This window comes from Chinchilla lanigera, unplaced genomic scaffold (genome assembly GCF_000276665.1).
Source record: "Chinchilla lanigera isolate Chin_1 unplaced genomic scaffold, ChiLan1.0 scaffold00047, whole genome shotgun sequence".
NCBI lineage: Eukaryota > Metazoa > Chordata > Mammalia > Rodentia > Chinchillidae > Chinchilla > Chinchilla lanigera.
Genome location: NW_004955448.1, coordinates 11844719 through 11872187, shown reverse-complemented (window position 1 = coordinate 11872187; position 27469 = coordinate 11844719). Strand labels below are relative to the sequence as shown.

At 41.3% G+C, this 27469-nt stretch overlaps 1 protein-coding gene and 1 pseudogene across 1 annotated transcript in view; one reads left to right on the top strand and one right to left on the bottom strand.

The window, feature by feature from the left end:
* The window catches only part of Otol1 (otolin 1), a 58603-nt gene extending 55408 nt beyond the window's left edge, over positions 1-3195 (bottom strand). Inside the window, exon 1 of the mRNA XM_005393135.2 lies at positions 2355-3195. The gene's annotated coding sequence lies outside the window, so the exon portion shown is untranslated. The remainder of the gene's footprint in view (positions 1-2354) is intronic.
* The window catches only part of LOC106149516, a 58610-nt pseudogene extending 41887 nt beyond the window's left edge, over positions 1-16723 (top strand).
* Positions 16724-27469: the final 10746 nt, after the last annotated feature.

The window sequence follows — 27469 nt, the reverse complement described above, 5'->3', positions numbered from 1 at the left end:
TTTTTACAAAATCCTAGGATTTGCAAAGTACCTCAGAAAGAAAGCCCCCTTAACACCAACAGTGAGTTGGGAGTATAGAGGGCCAAAGTCATCAAGTCCCACCTTTGGGTAAAGATAAACAGTGCCAGAATTATTCCTATTTATGCACTTATCAAAACACAAAAGATGATTAATTAAAAGGCAATTCTTACTAAAAGAAATTTTTGATCCAGTTCTTAATGTTACAGTATTTTCCCTAAAGTAACTGGAATGAGAGTGTTATAGTCAGGGTTTGGAAGGGAAACAATTTAATACAGGACACATAATTTATCGGATTATTTTGTAATAGTCACCCAAAGAATCATATACAAAGAGAATGCAGGAAAGCTGTCCGCAATAAAGACCTAAAGAATCCAGCTGAGGGCCTGGATCCCACGGCAATGTCCTGCATGAGTCCAGCTGAAGACCTAGAGCCCATAACAATGCCCCCCATGAGTCCAACTCGAGGCCAGGAGCCCACGACAATGTCTCATGCAGGCCTGTTTCAAGGATATGCTGGGAAGCCCAAAGGTGAGTGGTGGAATCTAGTAAGTCTGTGCCAGCGGGATGAAGGATCTGTGCTAGGAGGCTGAAGGATCTGCACTGGGGCCAGGAAGCAACATTCAATGTAAGGACAGAGCTCCCCCAAAAGGTACCACAGACATCCTCAGCAACAGTGAGGTCTTGGGCTCCTCTGATGATGAGAACAGCTGAGTTCACATCAAGAAAGCCAGTGTGACAAGCTTCTCCAGGAGACTGAGCAGCGCATCATCCTCCCCTCTGGAACCAGGAAGCAATGCTGAAACTGAGGACCAGGACTCCCCCAAAGTGAACCATAGCCATTCTCAGTGACAACAAAGTCCCAAGCTTTTTCCATGATGAAAACAGCCAAGTTCATATCAGGAAAGCCAGCCTGGCAAGCTCCTGCAGGAAAACCAACAGCTCCCTTCTTCCTCTCCAGTTCTCCTTTTTATATTGTTGGCAACAGTCCCCAGGTGGGCACTCCACATCCAGCACCATGCTGATTTAGTCCAGCTGGGTGTTACAAGAAGACCACCATTGTCCATCCACTACACAGAGCTATCATCACTCAGTTTTCCAGATTAGAATAAATCTGTGTTGAGCACCACCAGAATTCCACAGGGTCCTAAATGACTATGAATTGAGTTTTCTTTTGTCCTCACATCAGTGAGGATATCTTTAGCAAAGTCTGACTCATTGGTGCTATCTTTGTTGGCGAGGAAGGAATTGCAAATCCAGATTCCTATTTTAAGGCTTTCTGGGCAAAGTAACACGAAGAACCCTACTATATTGCCAAAAACCTACATATCAGTATTTCCTCATCTTTTCTATTTCTACAGTAACAGAAAGTTCACATACTAGGCCACCTCCAGCAACAGCTTTGTCAGAGACCTTGTACTTTTTAGTAGCACCCCTATTGTCCCCGCAGAACCTTAAGACAAAAAGATTTTCCATGAGCATGGGACAACACATATTTGCCAGGTAAGTCAAGTTGTAAATAAACTACTCCTGTGACAAAATTATTCTAACAATAGACTTACTTTCTCTTTCTTTCAGTGAAAAGGAATTTCTATGTGACATCCAACCACTTGTTACAAAATTTGTTCTTGGAAAAGCCAGTGAACTATAGAACAGAGAAAAGCTTTGTACCTGGCTCCCACTTCCTGACAAAACTTCTTGAAAAGATGCCACAGTTAAGAATTTAACACTGTTCATAACAACAACCACAATTTCCTTCATGGCTTTAGGTGGTTTTTGATGGCAACCACATGCTGATGTCAACATCAGTGAGTCACTAACATGCCACAAAACAGCAGAGCAAGCATGGTGCCAAACATCACAGGGACCCCATCTGTGTACAGGGAATCAAGATTCTTTCAGGGAAAGTTTTGCTTGGCTAAAAAATACTGCACCATTTTGAAACCATGGTCAGGGTTTACAGTCTCCAAAAGAGGTTGAAGAAATACAACTTCTCTGATGGCATGACATGCACGCACCAGCAAAAATCGGACATTGGCTGCCTGATACATCGTTAGTTGTGTGGAGGAAGCTGGTGTGGTAGCCCCGTGATCAGCTGTGAAATACCAGGAAAATGCCAGTAGTCACATAGAGCAGCACATAACTCAGGGGAGCTTCTGTCTCAGTTATCTCCCCCTGCTTCAAACCACTGTCAGCCTGACCATTCCCAGTGTACAAGGTTTTATCAAGATCTCTAGACTTGTCTGGCTTCTTTCCTTTCTGGTGCAATTAGCATTCTAGCCAATGTCAAGTCAAAACTCTATTGGTGTCAAACACAAGTAGATGTAAAATCTTACCTGTTACAAATCAAATCTTCTTCCCAAGAGAAAGCTGCGTGTCCTCCAAAGCATTTCAGAATGATCAGACATGAGGTATCGCCTTACTTTAGTTTGGCATCTTGGATCCCCCTGGCAAGAACTCAGAAGCACAGTAAACATGCCAGCTTTTGTGTTGGTGATAAAGGGAAAGCTGGTGAAGTACACATTTCATTAGCTCATTGCTGTAAGTGTCTCAACACATGGGCCTCTTCTCATCCCCGCTACACTAATTGAATGAGCTGAATTTTCAGCTGTGAGTAAAGACAGTTGTCCTACCTCCCTAGATTTCTAACACAAGTCAGAGCAAAGGGTATTTCCAGCTTTCCCCATGCAAGGTTAGATATTTCCATCCACGTCCCCTTGAAGCTGGAAATTGATCACACATGCCGGGCGAGGCAAGGCAGGTCTGAGAACAAAGAGCTCCTGAGGCAAGGCATGCAAATAAGTTGTTCCAGCTCCAAGAGCATGAGGTGCTCAGGCTCACATACAAAGTTGCTAAGCAGAGGGGTTGAAATTGACATCAACTTCCTGTGCACATAAATAAATGCACCATGAGGGTTGAGCAGTTCCTTTCTTCCAAGCTGGAGAGAGGGCTCCACCTGACCTCAGCTTTCTGTCTCTCATCCTTTTTTCTCCACCCTCTAGCCATCCTTCCCAGCTGGGAACTTCAAGAGCTGCGCAGGATGCAGCATCCCCTCACTTTTTTCTCCCATAAGAAGGAGAGAATGCCCAAAGGACCGATCATCAGCCTATATTTGGTTAGCAGATGAGCCTCCTTCTTCTTAAACAGCTTGCAGTCACGTTTCAGTGCTTCTCTTCCATTTTGTTTCTTTAGTCTAATCTGTACATTTATGTGTCCCTGTTCTCGGGAGTAAGTGCTCACCACTTCCTGTGTTCTAACAGCATTTCCTGAGACTAAGAAGATAAATCTAGTTAAAATCTTCTCTACAGACCCACCCATCTTTCTTTCAAAATGCTTATTTATACATTGGTCCCCTGTCCTCTAACTGAATTTCCCAGAAAAATCTTGTGTAAAAGGTATTGATCAAGCATTCAAACAGAAAAGTAAAAATAATCTAGTTCTTTAAAATGAAAAAGATTTTAATGCAGATTATTGGAGACCTAGAGGAGATGGACATGATGTCACTCAGAGATCAAGACCTACAGGGAGGCGCACTGCTCTGTCCTAAGAAGCAGAACAGCAACTCCTGGGGTCACAGCCACTGCTTCTGCATCACTGTTACTGCCACTGACACCCTGCAGCATTCACAGATCTATGGCACTATTGCTGCTGGATCCAGAAGTCATAAGGCTCCATCTTCTTCCTCCTTCTCATGGAATGCGGGTCCCTCTCCGCAAAAGAACTTAGCAGGAAATCAGTTACAAGAGCATCTGAGAAATGCAGTCCTCAAAGCTTCTGCCTCAGGACACAAGGTAAGCACGGGATTGAGCACTCCTAAACAATACCTGGTGCACTGCGAAGTGATGCCTGTTTAATAAACAGGGATGCTATTTTCTTTCCAGTTCTCTTGTGTATTGTCCTCAGCCAGAACTCCACAATAAGGAAGGGTGAGAGCGGAATTCAGGCACCAAAACGGTATCTGAATGCTTAATATTTGTTATATATTTGTCCAAACAAAGGTAGCAATTTCAAATTACTCTCACTCAAATGAGATTTTTATTGCCTTTACAATAAACACACATAGATACACATGTTTTGTCAAGCACAGAAAAGTCTCCTGTGGTCCAAACCTAAAAACTAATTTGGTGGCCCTGTAATAACAAGACGCTTCAAAGCTACTCTTGGGACCCGTGCAGAAAATAGGACAGAAGTGAGTCTGAGAGACCTCATGAAGGTTGATTCAAAAGGACAGGAGGTGAGGATTTGAAATGGAGATTTATTGGAGGTGAGAATAGAGTATTTGATTCATTTTCCTCTGAGAAAATGGGATGGAGAAGAAAGGAAGGGTGAAAAGTAGGAGAAACTAGACCAAATTTAACAGTGGGGATGCCTAATAAAATATCCTATTTTACTTTGTTTAAAATGTTGCAATAAGACTCCTTCTACAGTCATACACATTGAGTAGAATTTTTAAAAAGTGGAGAGCTAAGTTACACACTCAGGTAAAAGTATGAGAGAAGAGTTAAACAAAAAGCCACAAATTGCAGAATGGAGCACAAAAGGTTAAATAAAGTCAGGGAACTGGTTCTGAGAGGATCAGAACATATTTGCCCTTGGAGATGTCCCAGAGACCTTGGGACGGGCACTGGGCTATTCCAGAGTATGAAGCAGAGGCTGAATCACATCTTTCTAGATCCTAAGGACAACAAATTCCTTCTGATATCTAGGTTGGGCATTTGACCTGTAGGAAGTTTTCTGCAATAAGAGTCCTATTAATACCAACAGAAGTACCTGCTGTGATCCCACTGGTGGTGTGGACCTCCCTTGGCTGGCCCTTTTTGTTACTATTGTACTATGTCCATGGGCCTCGTATCTGCCAGCATATCACAGCCAGGTAGGGAGTTCAGAGGCTGGGGCCAGTGCTTCCTTGCTAGGAGGCAGTTTTGCACTTTTATATGTGTCATCGTATGTGGATCTAACATTCACAATGGCCTCTGGGCGCTTAGCAGGAAGTCCTTGACTAGTTAGCAATGGCTGGATTTAGAGCACAAAGGTCAACCTGCATTTTCTCATTGTCTTCAAACATATTGTGTCACAGACAGGCGTGGGAAGCTAGATGTCTTAGTCACTTTCCCTGCCTCTGACAAAATACCTAACAACTCCAATTTAAAGGAAATGAGGTTTGTTCTGGTTCACAGTTCGTAGACATTTCAGTTCTTGTACGGTTGGAGAGCTCCAAGGCAAGGCAGCATGGCTGAGGGACATGGCGGAGGAGCGATACTCACATCATGGCGGTCCAGAGGCAGAGAGCCCAAGGAGGAGCTGGGGAGGGAGACAAACCCTTCCAGGTCACGGCCCCACGATCCACCTCTTCAACCAGACCCCATCTCCTAAGAGCAAGCCAGCCAGGAAGTCCCATAATCCAATCACCTTCCAAAGCCCCATCTTTGAGCGCATGAAGCTTTGGGGGCACCTCTAGGTATAAACTGTAACATAAGTGTGAGTTAAGATTACAAATGCCATCCACAGATAGAGAGAAGAAGATGAAGAAAATATTAGGTGTTAATTTTTCATCTTCTGTTGAGACACTTTGCCTGCAATCACAACCATTTGCTTCAGTAGAGATGCACCTATTTGATGAAGGACAGAGAAAGGTCACCTGGACATTCAGCAAGGGATGTTTAAGCCAGAGTGTACACACTTCATTGCAGTGAGGATATATATTTTTCATCTGGAAGGTGGTTAGAAGTGATCAGGCTTTCCAAGCCACTGCATTCATGGTCATATTTTCTTTGATATTTTCCAACTTAATTAGATCCAGTAACATCTAACACAGAAGATCAATAAGCATGGTGATAAGCCGAGTTCACTTTAATTCACATCAGTAAATCTTAGATGTTAGGACATAGTAACAAATTATCTGCTCATGATCAGCTGCAGTACAAAGCATGTGAGATGAAACAGTATCACAGTAGCATAATTCTGTGTCTTAACGAACGCATTTTCCCACAAGTTTTCTTTTAAAAATACACAAAGTAAAACAGTCTAACTGTGTGGATATCTGGCTTCCAAGGCCCTGAAGTACCACAGAGGGCCTTTCATTGGTCACAGCTTAAAAGCTCTTGCGTACTGTGGGCTTAGGGAAAAATACCCTGGGGTCTGGCAGAAGCAGAGACTCTCATAAAAGAAGCTGTTAGGTTTCCTATCATTTCACAGTGTCTATCATACCTCTGAGTTTAATTAACTCTTTCAAGATTTACACTAGTGAAACAATGCGATGCTTGCACATGTATGTTTGATTTATTTCACTTATGAGTATGGTCTCTAGTTGTGACCATTTAAATATAAAGGCCTCAAGTTTATCTTTCTTTATAGCTGAGTAATATTCCATTATATAAAAGTACCACAATTTTCTTATCCAATCCTCGGTGGATGGACATTTGGGTTGCTTCCACATTTTAGCAATTACAAATTGTGCTGCTAAGGGCAACTGGGATGTGGGAAAAGAGAAGCGAAAGAAGGAGAAATTTTGTATGTATGTGTATACATGACAGTTAACATGGTTGTTCTTCTGTCTTCTATTTCTATGCTGAAAGAAACTCTCAATGAATCTTTGGTTGACCAGTATTGCATGTCTATATCTGTTTTCATAAGAAGCCACTTTAAAGATATCAGTATGTAATACAACAACCATTGTTAATTCCCTACCACTTTGTTTGTAACTCTGTATTGTCTGTACTGTGCTTGTGATATGTTGTAAAATGTTGTATGTCTGTTAATGTTTCCCTCCTTTTATCTTTAAAATAAAAAAAAAAAAGAAAAAAGAAGCTGTTAGGAAGAAGCTGCAGTCAGATGGAGCTGGCGTCCAAGGGCTGCTCAAGAACAGTGGGTTTCATGCTACATTCGCATGAGCCCCCGGCTGCTATTGTACTATGTCCTTCGAAAATGCAGGTTCTTGGGCAACACACCAGACCTAATGAATCAGGTCTCTAGTGTGTAGTATTAGAATGGGCACAAGGGTCAGGACAGCATTAATTGGTACAGTGTTGTTTTAACGGTCCAATGACGAGAATCTGAACGGTGGAGGTTACTGTAAAAATGGAACGATGGCTTAATCAACAAATCGATCCTCTACGTGAGAGGGATAATATTACTATCTTCTAAGACTATTTGCCATAAAAAACATTCTTGAACAAATATTTAGGAATGAAACTGGTACAATGTATACAAAAGCACAAGAAACCCGTGAAAAATTGTCTCCTGACAAAGTCAAGATTATGCAGTCAAGATACTAGGTTTCTTTGAAACATTAGTGAAAGTGTCAGAGAACGTGTAACTGTAACCAAAGAAAGGCTTTCTCTTCACCTGTGGAAGCTGCCCCTTTACTGAGTAAGTGGTTGTCCACCCAAGCAGACAAATCAAGAGATCTCTAGGTTGCAGATGCGAACACAGCCGACCGAAAGTTGAATTACCAGGCAGTGTTCCCTCTCCTTTAAATGGCTAGCAAGTAGTCGAAGAGGAAAAGCAAAACAAAAATTTCTGAAGAGAAATTAGATTTCTTTTAGTTATCAACTTACTTAGGAAGGAATTACAACCAGAATAACTTAAGAATCTCTCTAACAATTTTGTGTTAAAGGTGGGTTTCTTTTTTTTGTTGTTGTTACTGGAAATTAAACTCAGGACTTTCGGACCTTGCACTTACCTGGCAAGTACTGTGCCACTGAGCTATGTCCCCAGCTAAGAGGTGGACTTGTTGAATGCCCTGAGAAAGTAATTTTTTGAGAATTGGCTCTCAACTTTCTGAGAATTTGCTGCTGACATTTATAAAGCAATTAAACATATAACTGTATCAGATTTACATTTGTCTATCAATTTACAAAAAAAAAAAATGGTTTTGGTGCCAGGGACCAACCACAGGGCCTCGTACAAGCACTTTACCACCAAGCTCCACTCCCAGCACCCCCCTTAGATTTTTGAATACTTCCCAGTGACAAACACTGTGCTAAGCACCAAAGAAATTACAATAATATAAATTTAAATTTAAAATCTGAATAAAAATGTACTGAATGCCATTTTATTTACTTTAAGAATCCATTGTTCCCATGTACAGAATACTAACAGATCCTGCTCATTGGTAGCAGAGAAGATTTTGATGTCTCTAAGGATTTTAGGGAAACCATGGTTGGACACGGTCGTCGTTTTTGTATGGCCTGCCCCTTACTACAGCACTGCAGGAGTCTGCACTGCCCTCTCCCACTCTGTCTTGCCAGGATGTACCTGAGCTCCAGCCCTGTACAGACCCAGTGAGAAGGCAGCCATCCAAAAGCAGACCAGAAGTGGACCCGCAGCAGACAGCTAACCTGCTGGCATCTTCCTCCTCCACTTCTCTGCCTTCATAACTGTGCAATAAATGATTGTTGCTAAACACCTAGTCTATGTCTACGTTAGGTCATTATAGCAGCCTGAACTAAGGTAATATTCAAGGCTGCAGGGCATAGTTTTCATCATCAGAAAGAGGAAATTTAGAAATAACCTATAAAGTTGATTTAATAATGTGTAACCCAATGTTCATGGAACTACACAATTCAATAGTGGTAACATACTTAAGGTAAAAAGAGAAAAAGAAAAAAGCTGGGGTAGGATTTAGGCAATGAATGGCAACCACCAAGAAGAAAAGGATCCTGACCCTGATTTCCCCTGGTGTCTTCTCTTCTGTTTCCAGGCGCAGCACAGGTTTAGGTATTTCTAAAATCAGACAATTTGACAGCCCAGTGCAAAGCCTGTTTCGGAATCAACCAGCTGAATCATTAGAAAACAGATTTCTTCTGTTTTATTTCATGTTTCTCTAAAATGACACCTAGTTTAGGGTGCTAAATTGTTTTTGAAATGATTGGTTCCCTGGGAGCAATAATGCATGAATTCTGTGCTTGATGATTAATATTATTCTGCGCTCCATCTATCTCACTGTGGAAAATGGCGACAGCAGGGGATGTTACAGCAGGCTGAAAACGCTGGTCAGACCTAGCCATCTGCGCCTGGATCAGTTTCAGAGCTTTTTTAAGGCAGTGTGGATGAACAGAGGAGGCTTGTTTAAAATGCTTTGCTATGCTGCAAGAGCAGTCACTGGTTGGGCAGTGCTCACGACAGAACAGGGTTACAGACCCGCGGCCAGCTCATTAGAGAGCTTATATCAGCAACAGAGATCAACCACCAAAAGAAAGCGGGAAATATATGCTATTGTGAAAGTGACTTTCAGAAACTCTCCGTTCCCCAAAAAGAAGGCTTTAACAGCTTTTCCTGTTTATTCGCATATGCCGTTACACAGCACAAATGAAGGAAAAATAATGACCGGAAGGCATGATTTTAGGACAAAAACCCAAATCTCTCAAACATGTGAAGGAAGACTGTGAGTGCAGCACACTGCTGTGATGAGGAATTAGCACACAACAAATCTGCCAGACTTGCATGTTTGTACAGTAACAAATTTTATATAAAAAAATCTATGTGTGTTTTTGCCTGATTTTTTACTTACTTTTTCTACTTCTTTTCCTTTAGGAAAAGAACATTACAAAGTTACATTAGAATAATTAAAAGAGTTGAAGGTAAATGAGATGTCACCTAGTATTTACAGTGAAAATGCTTTGTTTTTGAATAGAAACCTACCTTGAAATACAGCATATGTTCAAATTAGAAAAACAAGTTTTCTCTTATCTTATACACAGGGCAAGATGTGACCTGCAGGAGAATGATTCATTCTACTCTACAAAACATTCACTAAGTATTGTAACTTACATATCATTTTCTTATGGTCCAATGTCATATGGTAGATTAAATTTTAAACTTTAGCATTATACATGCTTAAATTGGATTGATCTCGTAAAAGTCTTAGAAATCTTTCTAGAAATTTTAAGTAACCCAAAGATTCCGTACAAGTGAACAGAAAAGACTCTTTGTCGCTCAGAAAAATTCACTTGATCTGACTAATTGACTTCAGGTTAGAAAATCACCAGAAGTCCCTGCGGTTCTCCCATGGCCGAGCTTCCCTCCGTCCTCAGAGTGATGAAACATGGATGAACAAATTTCCGCTGTGTTCTTTAGTGTCTCGTAGAAAATCAGTTTTTATCAGGAACACTTCTACCTTTTCAGCAAAAGGTAGAACACTTCTACCTTTCAGGCCCCCGTCATCTACACAGGCAGGTGTGTGCGTGCATGAAAGATCAGTAAGCCACTTTCTTTTTTTTTTTGGTTTTTTTCAGGTACCGGGAATCGAACTCATGACCTTGCACTTGCCAGACAGGTGCTGTGCCGCTGAGCTAAATCCCCAGGCCCCAGTAAGTCACTTTCTTGAGATTCTATGGACTGAATCATCATTCCATGTCTTGAAATTAGAACTGATGAATTTACAGTCTAACAATTCTTAATTTGACAACCTCTGTCAAACTTGGGTGCAAATACTGAGTTTATGCTCTTCTCGCGATGCTTAATCCTCTGAGGCTGTTTCTTCACCTGTAAAATGGAGAGAACTGTATCAGCCCTGTAAATTGTGAGAATTAAAGATAATCTAAGTAAACACCAAGCAACAGGGATGGCAGATGCAGTTGGTGACTGCAGTGATCTGGATATTAATTGTGTGCCTCCTTCCCCTGAGAATTCATGTGTTGAAGTTGAATTCAAATTGTGAGCAAGTAAGTGGGTAAAACTTAATCCAACTATGGTGTTTGAGGGGTGATTAGGATTAAACAAGGGCACCAGAGTGGGATCCCATAATTGAAATTCTGGTGGTGTTATGCGCAAAGGGAGAGAGAAGAGAGGGGCTACCCTCGTTCCACCTCTCAGGCTGTGTGAAACCCCGTGCTCCTCAGGACCCTACCGCAAAAAGGAGAGGGAGAAGGACCAGATGTAGTCGCTCGACCTGGCTCTTGGTCCAGAACCATGAGCTTAAAACTCTTCTTTAAAACTTACTCAGTCCAGAGTCGTGTATTACTAATAATGGAAAAGAGATATATCCAATGCTTAAGTATTAAGCTATTAATAATTGCTATGAAGTTCTTGGTTATTCTGAAACTAGATTCTCTTAATTTTACTATATATGCACAGAGTCTCCTTCGGCCATTAAAAAATATTTTTCTAGGATTAATTTGCTGCTTGATTCGCCTTGGCTTGGCGTGTAAGCTACGCTGGTCCCCTCCCATTCACCAGGTTTCTCTCCAGGGTTTCCATTCCCTGAAATCACTGCAGCCCAAACGTACTGCATGAAAATTTGCCGTAATAATTCATATGTTCAAAATATCTTTTGCTACATTGCATTGTTATAGTTGCTCTATTTCATTAGTAGTTATTGTTAATCTCTCACTATGCTTAATTTATAAGTGTTATCATAGGTATCTTTGTATGGGAAAAACAGCATAGGAGGTATTTTTGAAAAATATGGTGAATGTTGAAATTTTTAAAATCATTACAATAAATCTACATGGACATTAATCACCCTCAGAATAGTCTCTTGCTTCAAACACTTTTCCCACCACTCTTGCCACTTTATGAAGCACTTCTGGAAACACTTTCTGTCTTTATGAGGTGTGATCAAATATACAGTGAATGCTGCTGAGGGCCATCCAACAGGAAGACAGGCTTATAAAAACACAGGTCCTCATCCACCTTCCTTACCAGATCGGTCCCCGTGCAACTTCTGAATTTCCCCGAAGTCAAAATCATCATGAAAGGTAATGTTTTAAAACGGACTCAGGCGTCAAGGTGACCCCATCAGCACAATTAAAGACACAAAAGAGGACTTCCAAACCGCTTCAGAAAGTGGCAAGGACTACGGGATAAATTTGTTTGCAGTAAGCTGAGAGTGATTAATGACATTGGGTCTTTTACTATAATAAATTTTTAAAGTTAAACGTTCACTGTACTTTTATCACACCTCATTTATAGGGTATGGTGGAACCTACCATTTCAGTCACCTGCCGGATGTCCCAGAATGTACACCCCGTGGAGAAGGACAGATTGCTGTAGTTGCCCAGGGTTACTGTGCCTAAGTCCTGCACTGCAAAGCAGGTGGTTTAAACGACAGAAACTCTCTCTCTATCTCAAGGCTGAAGTCCAAGATGACATGCATTAAGATTTATTTCCTTCTGAGGGCTGACTGAGATTCAGCTCCCTGCCTCTCCCCTAGCTTAGGTCATTTGCTGCAATTTCTGGCAGCAAAGCTTGGCTTGTGGAACTGTCGCCCTGATCTCTTCTGCCCTCAATTTCACATGGACTTCTCCCCGTGCGCACGTTTTTATAAAGACATCAGTCAGATTCGATTGGACCCACCCTGCTCCAGTATGATTCCATCTTCACTGCCGACATCTGAATGACCCTATTTCCAAATAAGGCCGCATTTTAAGGTAGGGTATTAGCACTTCCACATGAGTTTTACAGGACACAGTTCAACCCATTACAGAAGATGATAACACTTTTATTATTTCCCAAGCTTTCAGGAACATGAACTCCAAAGGAAAAAAAGAGACCTAATTATAACCTTGGTCGTCAGCGTTTTTTACACCGCACACAGCTTGGCTTGAGCGTGACTGTATAATATTATGTGCGTAGGAAAAAGGCTATGACCTGCCTGCAGAAGACAAAATCTCACCCAGGATTTTATATGATATTTTATATGATATGTTCAAAGTAGAAACAAGTATTGTTTGCTTTCACTTATTCTAACACAAATAGTTCAGTTTAAAATCACTTCATGGATGAGAGGGTATTTCAGAAACTGTGAAGAGGAAATTTTAAAATGGCATAGCTTGAGGCTGATCGTGGGTTCAGCAGGAGAGCACTTGCCTATCAAGTGCTGCGGCCCTGAGCTCCATCGCCAGCATCACCATCAAAAAAAAAAAAAAAAACATAGAGACATAGCTTGATCAAAAACCTAATGAGAAACTTCAAATAAATGCACAATATGCTCAAAACAAGGGAGTCAAACACTGAGCTTGAAATGACCTGTATTATGAGAAAATTTGGAGAGTAGATTTTTTTTATTGTGATTTTCTTTTTCTCTTGTTCAGAGAAGTTATCTATACATGATGCTTCCTTTTTTTAATTAGAAGAGTATAAACAAAAGGTTTGCCATGAAAAGAAAGCAATGTCCACTTTTCTCTCTGCCTCCCAGCTACCCAATTTCCCTTCCTGGAGACAACTTCTTAAGTCTCCACTTTTAAAATCAATGATACATGGCATGTGCAAGGTCGTGAGTTCGGTTCCCGGTACCGGAGAAAAACCAAAAAAAATAAATAAATAAAATAAAATAAAATAAAATAAAATCAATGATACATAAATTCACACAACAAAGAGCGCTGTGCATGACCCCACACCTGGCTTTTTCCCTCTATGCCTTGTATCTGGAAGACCTTGTCAGATCGGCAGCGGTTTCACTGGTATAACAACTGCATTCAATGCATTCCAGAATCAGGATTCCTCTTTGCTAGGAATTCTGTCTACATAAGGAATGCAGTGTTCTCACAGTTGTACCGTGTGCCTCTCCCCAACCCAGACTACCACTTCTCCTCTGCTGAGGAACTGGAAAGCAGGGCCCTGCCTACAACACAATACCGGTGGAAAGGACAGACTTAATCAGGGCTTTCAATGGCATCATTGTGCTGGAGAAGCTCTGCTCACTTCTAACTTTAAAAATAATCATAAGGTCGCAGAATTGTTGCTTCTACACCTAGCCTTGCTCCTAAAGTTTACCAGTGAATGTATGCACATTTATTTCTTTTAAAAAAAAAAAAAACACACAGGCACATGTGCACTCACCCCCCCCACACACACACACACACGGAAAATTTGTGTGGAAATCCAATCTTCCATGTCTGGTTCTAACTCAGAAGATAGGAGTATATTTGTATATTTTAAAGTAGCCTATTTGCTTTCATTAATGCTTTATTTTTAAAAATGTATTTCATTTTATTTTATTCTCTTTGACACTTCCTTATTATTCTAATAATCACTTCAGGCAGTACAAAAGCTCCTAGTGTCTTGTAAATGTGCTGAATAGCAGATTTTTCCATTTGCTTGGAATGTCACAGATTTTTAAGGCTCCTTTTAAACATTAAGTCAGTCTACACACAAGTGGAAACAGTTTGTAGATTACTTGATTGTTTATTGTTCTAGCCTTCGAAGTTTTCACAGATTTGTACCTAGTCACTTCGATTCAGTAAAAGTAGTAGAATGTCCTGTGTCAAATCTTTTCACAGAGAAAGTTAATTCTTCTTCTCTGATATTTATTATGTTTTAATTACAAAAGTAGTATATGCACATCATGGATTGTTTAAAAAAATAAAGACTGGCCCATCACATTAACCCATGAACTACACTGACATTTTAGCCAGTACACTGTCAAATTTTTTCTTGCACACAGATATATTAATCTCAAATTTCCACTCATCCCTTAAGGAAGTATACAAGTCTGGCCCTTGTAACTTTAATCTTTTTTTTTTTTTTTTGTCTTTTTGAGACAAGGTCTCGCTATTCAGTTCAAGCTGCTCTTGAGCTCACTTTGTAGCCCAGGCTGTCCTCGAACTCGCAACGACCCTCCCGAGTGCTGGGATTACAGGCATGTACCACCACGCCAGGCTAGTATCTTGAATCTTGAGCTCCTACCTTTTTCAGACATACCCCAGCCACAGTTCTGATGTGTTCCGTCTTTTGCACTGACTTCCTTAAGAGCCTGTCCCCCCGACTGTCTATTAATTTCCACCTAACTTGACTGTGATGAGACCTTGTCAGTCAGTCCCACATTCCACACAAACATTATCCTGATTTCTATCTTCACTGTTTTGTTCTTCTTAACTCATATAATAGCACAACGCTTTTGAGTTTCAACGGTGTTGTTGTATGTCTCAGTAATTTGCTCTCAAATTTTTATTGATTGGATGGGTGTAAACAGGATACAGCTTTTCACTTCACTTGCATTTTTGATTGCTAATAACGCTTTTATCAGCACTTTGTTGGTCATGCAACTTTTGTACAAAGCTTATGTAATGATTTTAACTAGTGATTAGTGTTTTCAATATTAAGTAAAAGTGTTAGCACAACATTATAAGGTCGGATGACAAACTGGAAATAGCAAATTCCCAGGCATTTGCTGGGCTAAAAGAATTGTCAGCAAATGATTCTAAAATGTTATGTCTCATTTTAACCAGTAGGGGGCAATAGTAGCTCATCTATTTTCTTGCTTGCGCCACACACTACCTCATCTTCGCTTCCTCATTTTCAGGAAGAATCTGAAAAACATTTGCAAAGAGTAAAGTTAATACTTCTTCGTGATATGTAACACATTATTATATAAAAAACAACATAATTTTCTATTTGGCATGCTTCAACACATGAAACTATATAAACGGAATTTTTTAAATTTTATTTTTAAAAATAAGAGAACCAAAACATGTTAACAAACACAGACATAAACGAACCAACATAATAACAATAAAAACAGCACAGAATTTCTGGCAAAGTGAAAAGAAACTAAGAACGGTTGCTGTATTACATACTGTTGCCTTCATATTGGTTACTCAGATAAACAAATACAGACATGTAAGAATGATCAGTTAACTATCAACTGTTCCTTTCAAGAAAGCAACAGAATTAATAACACAGTTTTCCCAGCCATCTTGTGTGTGCGTATGCATATATTTTCCCCTTTCTTCTTTGTTTTCTCCTTTCCCTCACCCCAGTCATTCTTTCCTTTTGAGCAGTTTCTTTCTCTTTCACACTATCTATTGTACCTTGTAGATTTCATTCACGCATAGAAACATCCCAAATGTCCATCAGCTGAGGAATGGGTAAAAAAGCTGTGATATTTTTATACCATGGAATATTACTCAGCTATAAATAAAGATAAACTCAAAGTTTTTATAGGTAAGTGGACATCACTAGAGAACATAAGTGAAATAAGTAGGACTCACATGTAAACATGGTATTGTCTCCCTAATATAAAAGGAATTTTAAAACTTACAATCCTATAAGTATTTCAAATGAAAGCCATGTTTTTATTAGCATTCATTATTACACCAACTTAAATTATTACTTATGTTTACAGTATAATTTATATTAAAATTGTATAAAATCGTTAGTACAAACTGAGGAAAAGTAATTTAACAAACCTTATTTTTTTGTTTGTTTTTGTTTGTTTATGCTTGCTGTCTTGAGACAGAATCTTGCTGTGTAATCCAGCTAGCCTCTAATTTTCTCTGCAGCCCAGGCTGGCAATCTTCCTGCCTCAGTCTCCTGAGTGCTGGCATTACAGGTATACGTTGCTATACCCGGCTTGAAAAGGCATTCTTGAAAAGCAACTAGTTTAATTCTTGATTCTAAACATTTTGTCCCACTGTAGCTGCCCATGTGCTTTATTAAAGCCTGATTTTCCCTCATTTCATAAAAATTATTGATCACTTACATTTGCAAGGCATTCTTCTGAGTGCTGAGGCCATAGTAATAAAATAAAATAAACAAAATAAAATAAAAATAAATCCTGCTCTCAGGAAGTTTACACACAGAAGTGCTGGGACAGGGAGATAAAGCCATATCACATACCTTCTGCATGTTTTAGAGTACAGTGAGTGCTGAGGAAGAATCTGAGGCAGAACAGGGAATGCAGCACACTGGTGAGGAGGGATATGGGTTTAACGGAGCTGCCGGGGACTCCACCAGTGACCTGATGTCTGAGCAAGGAGGTTAAGGAACTTGGAGTCGAGTAGACCTGAAAAAAAGATGATTCAAGCAAGGGAAGAAGCATCAAGTTCAAGAACCAACTGGTGAGAGACAGCAAGGTAGCCAGGGTGGCCGTAGCGAAGTGAGCCCATGCAGGGGACCAGGGAAGCCACAGGAGGCCAGCGGTGAATAGGCCTGGCAAATCTGGGCTACGCTTTGAACAGCTGAAGAGAAGTTGAGGTTTTTTTCAAGGACAAGCAGGACACGCTCTACATCCATGAAAGAGAGTCTCTGACAACCGTCTCTGGAGCAGACTGGAGAAAGACCAGGGCAGAAATGGGGAGCCACCTAGGAAGGAACCGCAGCGAAGTGGGAAACAAACAGATTATTAGTCCTTGGTGACAGCAACAGAGAGGAAAGGCTAGCAGCAGATGAGGTACTGATGAGCTGAGTTGGTAGATATTTAGGGAAACAGGAGGGCTGGGTTACAAATACCAATTTGAAAAACATCGGGGCTGGGGATTTAGCTCAGCGGCATAGCACCTGCCCGGCAAGGGCGGGGTTGTGAGTTCGATTCCTGGTACCGGAAACCACCCCCCCAAAAAAATTTGAGAAACATCAATGTAGAGATAGAACAAGATCCTAAAGGCAATAAAGTACAGGAAGAGAAGAAAATGGGTCAGAAAATCTAAGACTGGCACATTCAGCGCTTAGAAGTCAGAATAATCAGACTGTCGGAGACTGACCAGGCCCGCAACCTCCCGAACGAGTGGATGGTGAAGGCTAAATAAAGAGACAAGCAGTATGATTTTAGGGGTGCTGGAGGATCAAAACCCTCTAGCAGAATGAAGGTTCTCTAAAGGCTGAGACAAAGCACTTTTCTGGATGGCGGTATTTATTTGGTTTTCCAACAAAGGAAGAGGATACCCAGGAAAGGTGGGAAGCAGAGCAGAACCTTGGGAGTCAGTACAGACTTCCCCAGGAGTAAATTACGCTAATGAGGAGAACTAACTTGTCTCCAGGTTGACACTCATGGCAGGAAAGAGACGCGCAGTGCCAGTCTCTATTAGTTACTGGAGTCAGCTGTGGCCTTGTCTTGTCCTTTGAGGAGTCACAGCATCACAGGCCACTGCAGGCCTCAGTCAGGACCGGTGATCATAGAATCCACTGCCCATCTCCAGACAAGGGGCCTAGGCCTGAGACAGACTCACAGAAAATGTAGAAAGCCAGTTGATTAATTTTAAATCCTTCTCAGAGTCTCTTTGCAGTGGTCTCCATCAAGACACCAGCACTGATGGCTGCAAATGAGGTAGGAGACACAGGAGAAAAACCAGGAATGACATCTCTGGAAACCAAAGAGAACCAAGGAGTCACCCTCGCCCATCTCTGAGGGCAAGGGCCGCCCCTCGATGTTAGCAGAATGGAGCCCCTGGTGACCTTAACAAGTGCGCGGTTTGTGAAATGGTGGGGCCAGGAGCCCAGTCGAGGACTCCAGAGATCAAGACTGATGCTGGAGACCACAAGTACAGCAGTTATTTGAAGGACTATTTTAGACAGAAATGAAGAAACAGCTGAAGAGTGACAGGTCAAACAACATTTTCAACAGGTGGGAGAAATGACAGCATCATCTTACTCTATCAGTGGTAGAGAGGGGAAATCAGACGCTGCAAGAAAGAGGAAAAACCTCCCTCAGGGTCCCTGAGCAGGCCAAGGCAATGAGTCTCAGTGCCCCAACGTGAGAGCTAGCCGCCCGCTGCACACAATGCGTGGGCCTGGCAGCCAGCAGGTAGGGAGCACTTTTAATTAAGAAAATAACGACACTGACTACATTCAATAGAAATACACTGTATACTTGAAAATGGCTAAGAAGTGTTCTCACCACAAATAAATCTTTAAGGTAATATAATTCTAACTAGCTTGATTTTGCCATTCTACAACACAGCAGATGTTTAAAAGTCATGTTAGACACCAAAACCACTTTTAAAAATAATTTTTAAAAGAACTTTACATTCTTTTCAGGGCCTGTCTCATGCATCAGCAGCAGCATTAGATACTAAAACTTTAAAACACATTTGCTGATTTGACAAATATGAAATGCTATTTATTGTTAGGTTTTGTTTTCACTTATATTTTTAATAAAGCAGTGGGATAATTTTTAATATAAAAAGAAAAAAGGGTGAGAATCACTATTATCTTATCTCTTTATTCACAATTTACTGGAAAATGGGCCTTATAGAAGCTGTTTATAAACCAGTGCCATACCTAACTAAGACTTGGAATGTTGAAAAACCTACTTGCTGGGTTCTCCCTTGTTCAGAGAGCAATATTTTCCACAGCTTCCAGGACCCAAGTTTCACATGGAAGAAACCCAGTAGATGATGAAACTTATTTCAGAATTCATTGTCATCATCACATAGAGCCTTTCACAAGAAAGCCGCCTGCCAAAACAAGCAGAGCGGTAGGCTGTAGGGTTATTCAGGAGGGCGAGGCGGGATGACTGCAATTTTGAGATCAGCCTGGACAAGGTGAGATCCTGTCTCAAAATTAAACAGAAAAGGCCCAGGTATAGTGGTGCACGCTTGTAACCCCAGCACTTGGGAGGCTGAGGTAAGAGGAATACTGCAAGTTCAAGGTCAGGCTGGACTGTATAGCAAGACCTTGTCTCAAAAAACAAAGAAAAAGCCGGGCATGGTGGCGCACACCTGTAACCCCAGCACTCAGAAGGCTGAAGCAGGAGGATTGCTGTGAGTTCCAGACCAGCCTGGGCTACAAAGTGAGCTCATGGCCGGCATGAACTGCATAGAGAGACCCTGTCTCAAAAAGACAAAAAAAAAAAAAAAAAAAAAAAAAAAAAAAATTAAACAAAAGAGACTAGAGCTATAAGGAAGTAACTCAGTGGTAGAGTACTTGCCTAGCATGTGTGACTGAGGCCCTGGGTTGCATCTCCAGTACTCTAAAAAATGTTAAAAAGAAAGAACAAAGGGGCTATTACTCCTAATGCCTCCTACAAAGCAGGGAAACTGTACTAACTTGTTCCCTTGTGTTCCCTGCCAATGTGTTGTAAATGTGAAGTAGAAAAAAATAATTGCCTGGGTGGAGCTAAAATAGACCGTAATACTTCTCCAAATTAACAATTTCAAAATATTTCAAATTTTATTAGATTTAGTGCTTACAAGTTATACTTGCTGAATGGACAAATACCCTTGTTCCAGATCTCTGTATGATTCAGTCCTTGGTCTCATTCCGGTCTCTGCTGAAAAGTCACCATCGCATACCACTTAGCCACACGTCTCTCACTTTGTCCGTCTACCGACCCATCCTTCTCCTTCTTGACTTGCTTTACTTTCTCAATAGCCTTGCATTCCTAAGGTTCTATGGACTGTTTGCTTGCCTGTTTTCTCGCCTTCTCCCTGACAGCAGGTGTCCGCTGATCTTACTCACCATTCTCTCAACACCCCGAATGCACCACATGGAGAAACTAGTTTGTAAGCAATTTGTTGAGTAAATGAATGGATATGAATCAATTTTAACGGCAGACAGGGAAAAGAGCGCTGGGATTGGCAAGATTCATGCAACGTTTGGGACATACACTGAAACTGAATTTCAGCTTACCTGAAATTCAAATTTAACTAACCATCCTGTATTTCATGTGGAAACTATTTTAAATGTCTTTGGAACCCCAGCCACAGTAGAGCAATGCAGCAGGAGTGGTATGATATAGACGGAAGAGTTGGAGTAAGGCTCATCTGGGTCGTCCTCAGATTGTATTCTTGTTGACTGTTGGTTTAGGAAACTTATTCTTTCACATGCTATAAAGACATATGATTCACATATGTGCTCAATAAATGCTGTGTGCTAAGCACAAGGGCTATCCCATACAGGTTCTTCTGCAGTGGAATCAGCTGTCTTATATCTCACTACTTCCTTAGCCTTTATTGACTTCTTGCAAATTAATGATTTTCTCAAAGTGCTATCTACTTACTCTTTCCCAGAATCATGCAGGTCAGTTCTTACTTATAGCTGAAGGATGGGTGTATCTGTGGAAAAGATTTACTTACATCCAAAATGGATCTTTCGGTCCAAGTGCTACTGAAGGTATTTTTCTCCACCCTTCTCATAACCTTCTCAGAGTAATTTAAGGTCACAGATTCATGAACTTGTATTCCTTCTATATATTCCACTATACCCATATCTCACTGCCATCAATTTTTGCCTGGAAAACATCTGTGATGGTTTCCCCTTGAGGTTCCAAAGGTATACTGTACACAAAGCTGTGTTTTCATTTTTTGTCTGGACTTCTGTTCAGTTAACAGCGTTTAGTTAATATTCTGCTACATCAGACTCTATAATTCTATCCATGTCATTCATGAATGAAGGAGAAAGTGTGAGGTATGAATAACATAAATTCATTAACAGTCTCTGATGGAATTTAAAATCCCTTTACTTTCTCTTCTTAAAATAAACATTGTATTTGTAAAATGTGATTCCTTTATATATCTTTCCTCAAAAGGGAAATTTTTTAAATTGCTTTCAAGAAGTGTTTACCAGCTCTTAGCTCCCTAAATTACCAGTGTACCTTTAGTCTTACAAAGAAGTTTGTTCATTATATAATTTTTTAAAATTTTTAAATCAAATTACCTAACCAGTTTCTCCAGGTTTTGATGTCAGTTCCAAAAGCAAGCCACCAGGATGGATCTGGAGGCTGGAAAAATGCCACGGGTAAGGAAGAATACATAGGATTCATTTCAGAAGGTGAATGACTCTTGGAATTCAAGGAAAATAAAAGTATATTTGTAAAATTCAAGACCAGCATTATTAACAAGTAGACTTGTCTTATGCAATAGTGAGCACACATCTTTAACTACTTTAATGATCTTTAACATCAAACAGTGAGTACTTACCCTCCAGCTTCAACAGGTGAGCCCTGCCTTGTGAAATTAATCACATAAAACCAGTTTTATCTTGTCTCTTTTAAAAATGGATCTGTAAGTGCTATTACCTAGTTTATTAAATCTTCTCTATGAATCAATTTCATATTAAATTCTTAGGAACTCATTCAAATATTAATGTAATTTTTGGCACAAGTAGTACTTTGCAAGGTGATGGGGAAAGAGCAAAAGGAATAACTTTCCATTTTGTCATTTCCAGGTAGCGTATGTCCTTTTGCATATTAATAACCTCCCAGAAAAAAGTTGGAGGTTACTTCTAGTGCTTTATTATTGAGGTCACCAGTAACTATCTGGTGAAGAGACCTGCACAGTGATTACTACAAGTATTATTTTAAGAAGTCATTTCTAATCAAGATAAATTTTATTCAATTAAATTGATTAAAAAATTCCTCCATAGTTTACTTTTCACACATTCTCTTCAATAATTAGATAATAGTTTCATTTTCTTACACATATCACTTAGATTCACAATCAATAAGACTAAATCTCTGCTTTGGTACTGTTACATAAGATAGACCAAATCGGGAAGAAACAACATCAAGAAGGTTTAAGAGGCAGTTTATTTACACCAGTTTACTTAACTGGAATTGTTCCCAAAAAGTCAACCCCTACACAAGGGGTTTTGAGACTTTTATAATGAAGGTAAGCAAAGGGGCTGGGGATTTAGCTCAGCGGCAAAAGCGCCTGCCTGGCAAGCGCAAGGTCGTGAGTTCGGTTCCCGGTACCGGAGAAAAAAAAACAAAAAAAGAAAAAGAAAAAAAAAAAGAAGGTAAGCAAAAAGGTACAAAGGCTGATATGGTGCATTATGATTGGAGGGTTGGGTGACATCATGAGTTGCTAAGGGAGTTTAAACATCTCAAGTTACATTGCAAAGCCATCAGTTAAACAAGCATGAGTTGCACAAAGGAAGAAGTGCCCTATTATATTTGAAGTTACATTGCAAGGCCATCAGTTACACAGAGGCAGTAAAGACAAAAGAAGGGTTTACACAAAAAAAGGAGTGTTCTGTTATCAAGCCTATAGAACATGTCCACTTGGTCTTGATGGGCATCCTGGGTAGGCTTTTATTTAAAATTTAATTTCTCTTTTATTTTCCCCTCTTTTAATTAATCAGAAAAATCATTTTCAGAAATGTTGGCATTTAGGGCTGTGTAGGAGGTCCCAGACTTGAGGATCATTTGGAGGCAACTACTGTTTATTTGTTTTGTAATGAGGAGGTGGGCAATTGTATGTCCCATACCCAGGATAGTAGAGGTCTGGACAGCCCCAATATCAGGGAAGGAATCTTTTATCTCATTATAGTAACTGTGTTGGTTTGGAGGATATTTTTCAAGAAGAACAATTATAATACAGGACACATATTCTATATGATTGTTTATAATAGTCACCCAAAGAATGATATACAAAAGAGTACAGGAAATCTGTCCACACACTAAGACCAAGGAAAGCAGCTGAAGGCCTGGATCCCATGATAATGTCCTGCATGAGTCCAGTTGAAGACCTAGAGCCCATAACAATGCCTCCCACGAATCCAACTGGAGGCCTAGAGTCCATGACAACGTCTCATGCAGGACTGTTTCATGGATCTGTGCTGGGAAGGCCCAAAGGTCAGTAGTGGAATCAGAAAGTCTGTGCCAGCGGGATGAAAGATCTGTGCCAGCAGGCTAAGGGATCTGCACTGGAGGCAGGAAGCAATGCTCAGAAGAACCAGAGCTCCCGCAAAAGGTACCACAGCCATTCTCAGCAACAGCAATGTCCTGAGCTCCTCCAATGATCAAGATGGCTAAGTTCCCATCAGGGAAGCCAATGCAGCAAGCTTCTCCAAAAGCCCGACAGTGCACCATCTTCCCCTCCAGAGCCAGGAAGCAATGCTTGAAGTGAGGATCAGAGCTCCCCCAAAGTGAACCAAAGCCATTCTCAGTGCCAACAAGGTCCCAAGCTCCTCGGAGGATGAAAACAGCCAAGTTCATTAGGAAAACCAGCATGATGAGCTCCTCCCAAACAACCAATAGCGCCTTACAGCTTCTACCAGCTCCTGACAGCCTCTCTCATCTCCCAACAGCCTTTCTTCTTCTCCAGGTCTGCCTCTTATGCTGCTGGCAACAGTTCCCAGGTGGGCCTCCCACACCCAGCACCACGCTTACTCAGTTCAGCTAGGGGTTATAAGTTGACCACCAGTAGGCAATCCACTCCAGTAACCTCTCCTGAATGTTGTTTTACGTCTTTTATCCCAACCCAGGCAAATGTATTTGTTATTAGTCCAATATTTATGTTTCCAATCTAAGCCTCCACAGCCCAAGGAAAAGGGGCTAATTATGTTGGAGCAGGCATCAAAGTATAGAGACAAAGTGGCCTGAGAGGGGTCCCGTCTGGTTCAGTTATGCTGGCTAATTGGACTTGGAACTCCCAGGGTTCTGAATTTGTGTGGCAGGCATGTGGGCTGTGCAAGCTGAGTAGGGGGAGACACAGGTTGGTAGTGGCAGTCGTCTTGACCCTAGGAAGGGCAGCTCAGAGTACAGAGCCCAACAGTTACACCAGTGTAGAAGAGAATGAAAGTGATCTTACCGGGGACTTTCCTCTCCTCTGGGGACACAGCCCAGTGACTCAGGGTAAGCACTGAGATTAACAAGAGGAAAGGTACTAAAAACCAAACTGGGTAACAGAACATGAATTAATTTAGGCAGATGTTCAGTGTATCATGTCCTTCTGGCTTCAGCAATGCATAGACCCATCAGCTTCCAAAGTGATGGGAGCAGAGCTTTGAGTACACTCTCTCCTCAGGGTTGTCTTTAGGGGAGTCAACTCATCTGAGTAGGCTTTCCAGCAGTCATCTGGGTAAGCTTTCTTCATCCAAGAATGATGGATCCATGGCTGGGTCTCAGAAACCTTTATTGCTGTGGGAGCGGTCAAAATAATTATGTAGGGGCCCCTCCAGGTGGATTGTAGGGGCCCTATTTTCCAATCTTTCACCCACACTTGGTCTCCTGGGTTAAAAGTGGATGTGGGTCCCTGTGAAGATGACTGCCCTTGCAGCTATATTCACATGTATTTGTGAAAAGGTTTTTCCTAACTGTGTAAATTTTTCCTTCAGAGATATGTTACCTAGCTGATGTAGGTCTCCCTGGAGAGCCCTAATTATGGGTGGGGGTCTTCTATACAAACTTCAAAGGGTGTATATCCCAGGCCCCTGGTGAGCTTTGGATCTTGAGGAGGGCCATGGGAAGCAAATCTATCCATGGTGCCTGGGTTTCTTGGTGATATTTAGTCAATAGTGGCTTTAAAGTTCTATTCAGTCTTCCAACTTTTCCAGATCTTTGTAGCCTGTAAGCTGTATGTAGGTTCCATCTGATTTTTAAGTCTTTAATTAACTTCTGGGTTATTTCTGCCACAGAAACAGGATCACTGTCACTGCCTATAGTCAGGGACAGCCCATATCTAGGGATAATTTCTCTTAATAATACTCTACAGGCTTCAGTGGCTTTTTCTGTTTTAGTGGAAAATGCCTCCAGTCACCCAAAAGTATAAGTATAGGCAAGTACCAGGAGATATTTGTAAACTCTATGTGGCTTAACTTCCATGAAATGTATTTGTAAGTCTTCAAAAGGGGTAAGGCCAGCATACTGGATACAAGGTGAGGTTTTAGGTCCAGAGGGGGGTCCAGTCCTTACACAAACTTGACATCTCTGGCTAAGAGAAGTACAGATCGAGGGTAACTTTGGAATATAATAGTAGAAGCTTAGATGTTGATCAATAGCAGTTTTTTCTCCAAAGGTGATGTCATGGTGAGGTTTTATCCATGCATAGGCCAAATTCTGTGCAACTATCTTCTGATTGTCTGGTAAGGTCCAAGCACCATTTGGGCTCATGTAGACCCCTTCCTATTGGATGTATTTAGAGTGGCAAAGGAACCCAGTGCAGACAGCGAGGACAGTTTTAGGGTGTATTTCATGTTAGGCTTCCAGATTCTGTAGTAAATCATTTGTTCCCCAAGGTGGAGCCTTGTGCTGCCAATTTGGTGGCTTCATCTGCTTTGTGATTGCCAAGTAACAGTGTCTTTTATGTTTTGGTGAATTTACAATGGATAATGGTGACCTTCTTAGGTTTCCAAATTTCAGTCAGGAGTTGAGAAATTTCATCCTTTTTTTTTTTTTTTTTTTTTTTTTTTTTTTTTTTTTTTTGGTTTTTCTCCGGTACCAGGAATGGAACTCACGACCTTGCGCTTGCCAGGCAGGCGCTTTTGCCGCTGAGCTAAATCCCCAGCCCCTTCATCCTTGTTTTTAATTTGTTTTCTTTCTTCCATGAGAAGTCTACATTCCTTGTATAGCATTCTGCAGACATGAACAGTGGGAAAAGTATACCTCAAGTCAGTGTAGGTGACTTTGTTCCTTTTTGCCCAGTCAAGAGCTTGTATTAAGGCCCACAGTTCAGCCCACTGAGCAGACCAGTTTGGGGCAAGAGGCCCAGTACCCCTTCCATCCTAATGACTGCACAGCCAGCCTGGCATTTTCCATCCCTGACTGAGCTACTTCTACCCATAAACAGGATGGGCTCAGCATCGGATAAGTGTTCCAACTGCAGATCTGGCTGGCTAGCAAAAATCTCATCAGTCAAGGCAAGACAGTCATGGTCTGGGGAGCCAAGCTCAGTGGGCAGGAAAGTCGTTGGGCATAGGGGTTTGACCAGCTGAAAAGTGAGTCAGGGATTTCCACAGAGTAGTCCTTGATACTGAGTGACACGGCTGTTTGAGAGCCAATGATGTCTCTGACCATTGAGCAGCTCTAGAACAGTGTGGTAGCTTGACTGTTAGATTTTGTTCCAGGGTTAACTTCTCAGCTTCTTTATCCAGAAAGGCAGTTGCTGCCAGTGCTTGCAGGCAGGGAGGCCAGCCTTTAGTCACAGAGTCCAGGCTTTTGGACAGATATGCAATGGGTCTTTCCTAGGGACTGATTTTCCGAGTTGATCCCTAATGTTACGTGCCTTCATTCATCAAAAAACAGGCTGAAGGGCCTAGTCACATCAGGCATGCCGAATGCAGGGGCGGCCAACAGTGCTCATTTTATGGTCTGGAGGGATTCAGCCTGTTCTATAGTCCAGTTTAACAGCTGTCCTTCATTTTCTTTTCCTGTTAGCATATCATATACAGGCTTAGCCTTCTTGGTGAACCTCCATATCCAAACCTGACAGAAGCCTGCAGGGCCCAGGAATTCTCTAAGCTGTCTTTTATTTTCAGGCCTTGGAATGGAACATATGACTTCTTTTCTCTCAGGGTCCAAGTGCCTGATTCCTTTTTCCAAATGAATCTCCAAATAATATACTTTTTGTTTGCATATTTGTGACTTTTTCCAGAAGGCTTTATATCCTGAGGTCAGTAGATGGTGGAGAAGGGCTTGTGTTCCCTCCCAACAGTCTGTCTTACTTGGGCTACAGATTAGAATTTCATCTGTGTGGGAAGGTACAGTCAAAGTCTGCACATTGAAACTGGTCCAAGCCAGCAGCCAGTGCCTCCCCAAAGAGTGTGGGGGAGTTCTTGAAACCTGTGGTACACAAATTCAGGTAAGTTGGTCTTTCCATCCCATCTCTGAGTCCTCCCATTCAAAGGCAAATATGGGCTGACTGGAAGGTGCAACTTGCAAACAAAAGAAAGCACCCTTTAAGTCCAGACAGGTGAACACTGGGGGAAGCAAACCCAAAAGAGTATAAGTGCTAGGGGTTTTTGAATGCAGAGTTGTGGTGGCTGAGTTGATAGCACAGAGGTCCTACACTGGCCAGTAGCCCCAGTGTGAATTTTCCACTGGGGGAGAGGGGTGTTCCAAGGCGATTGGCAA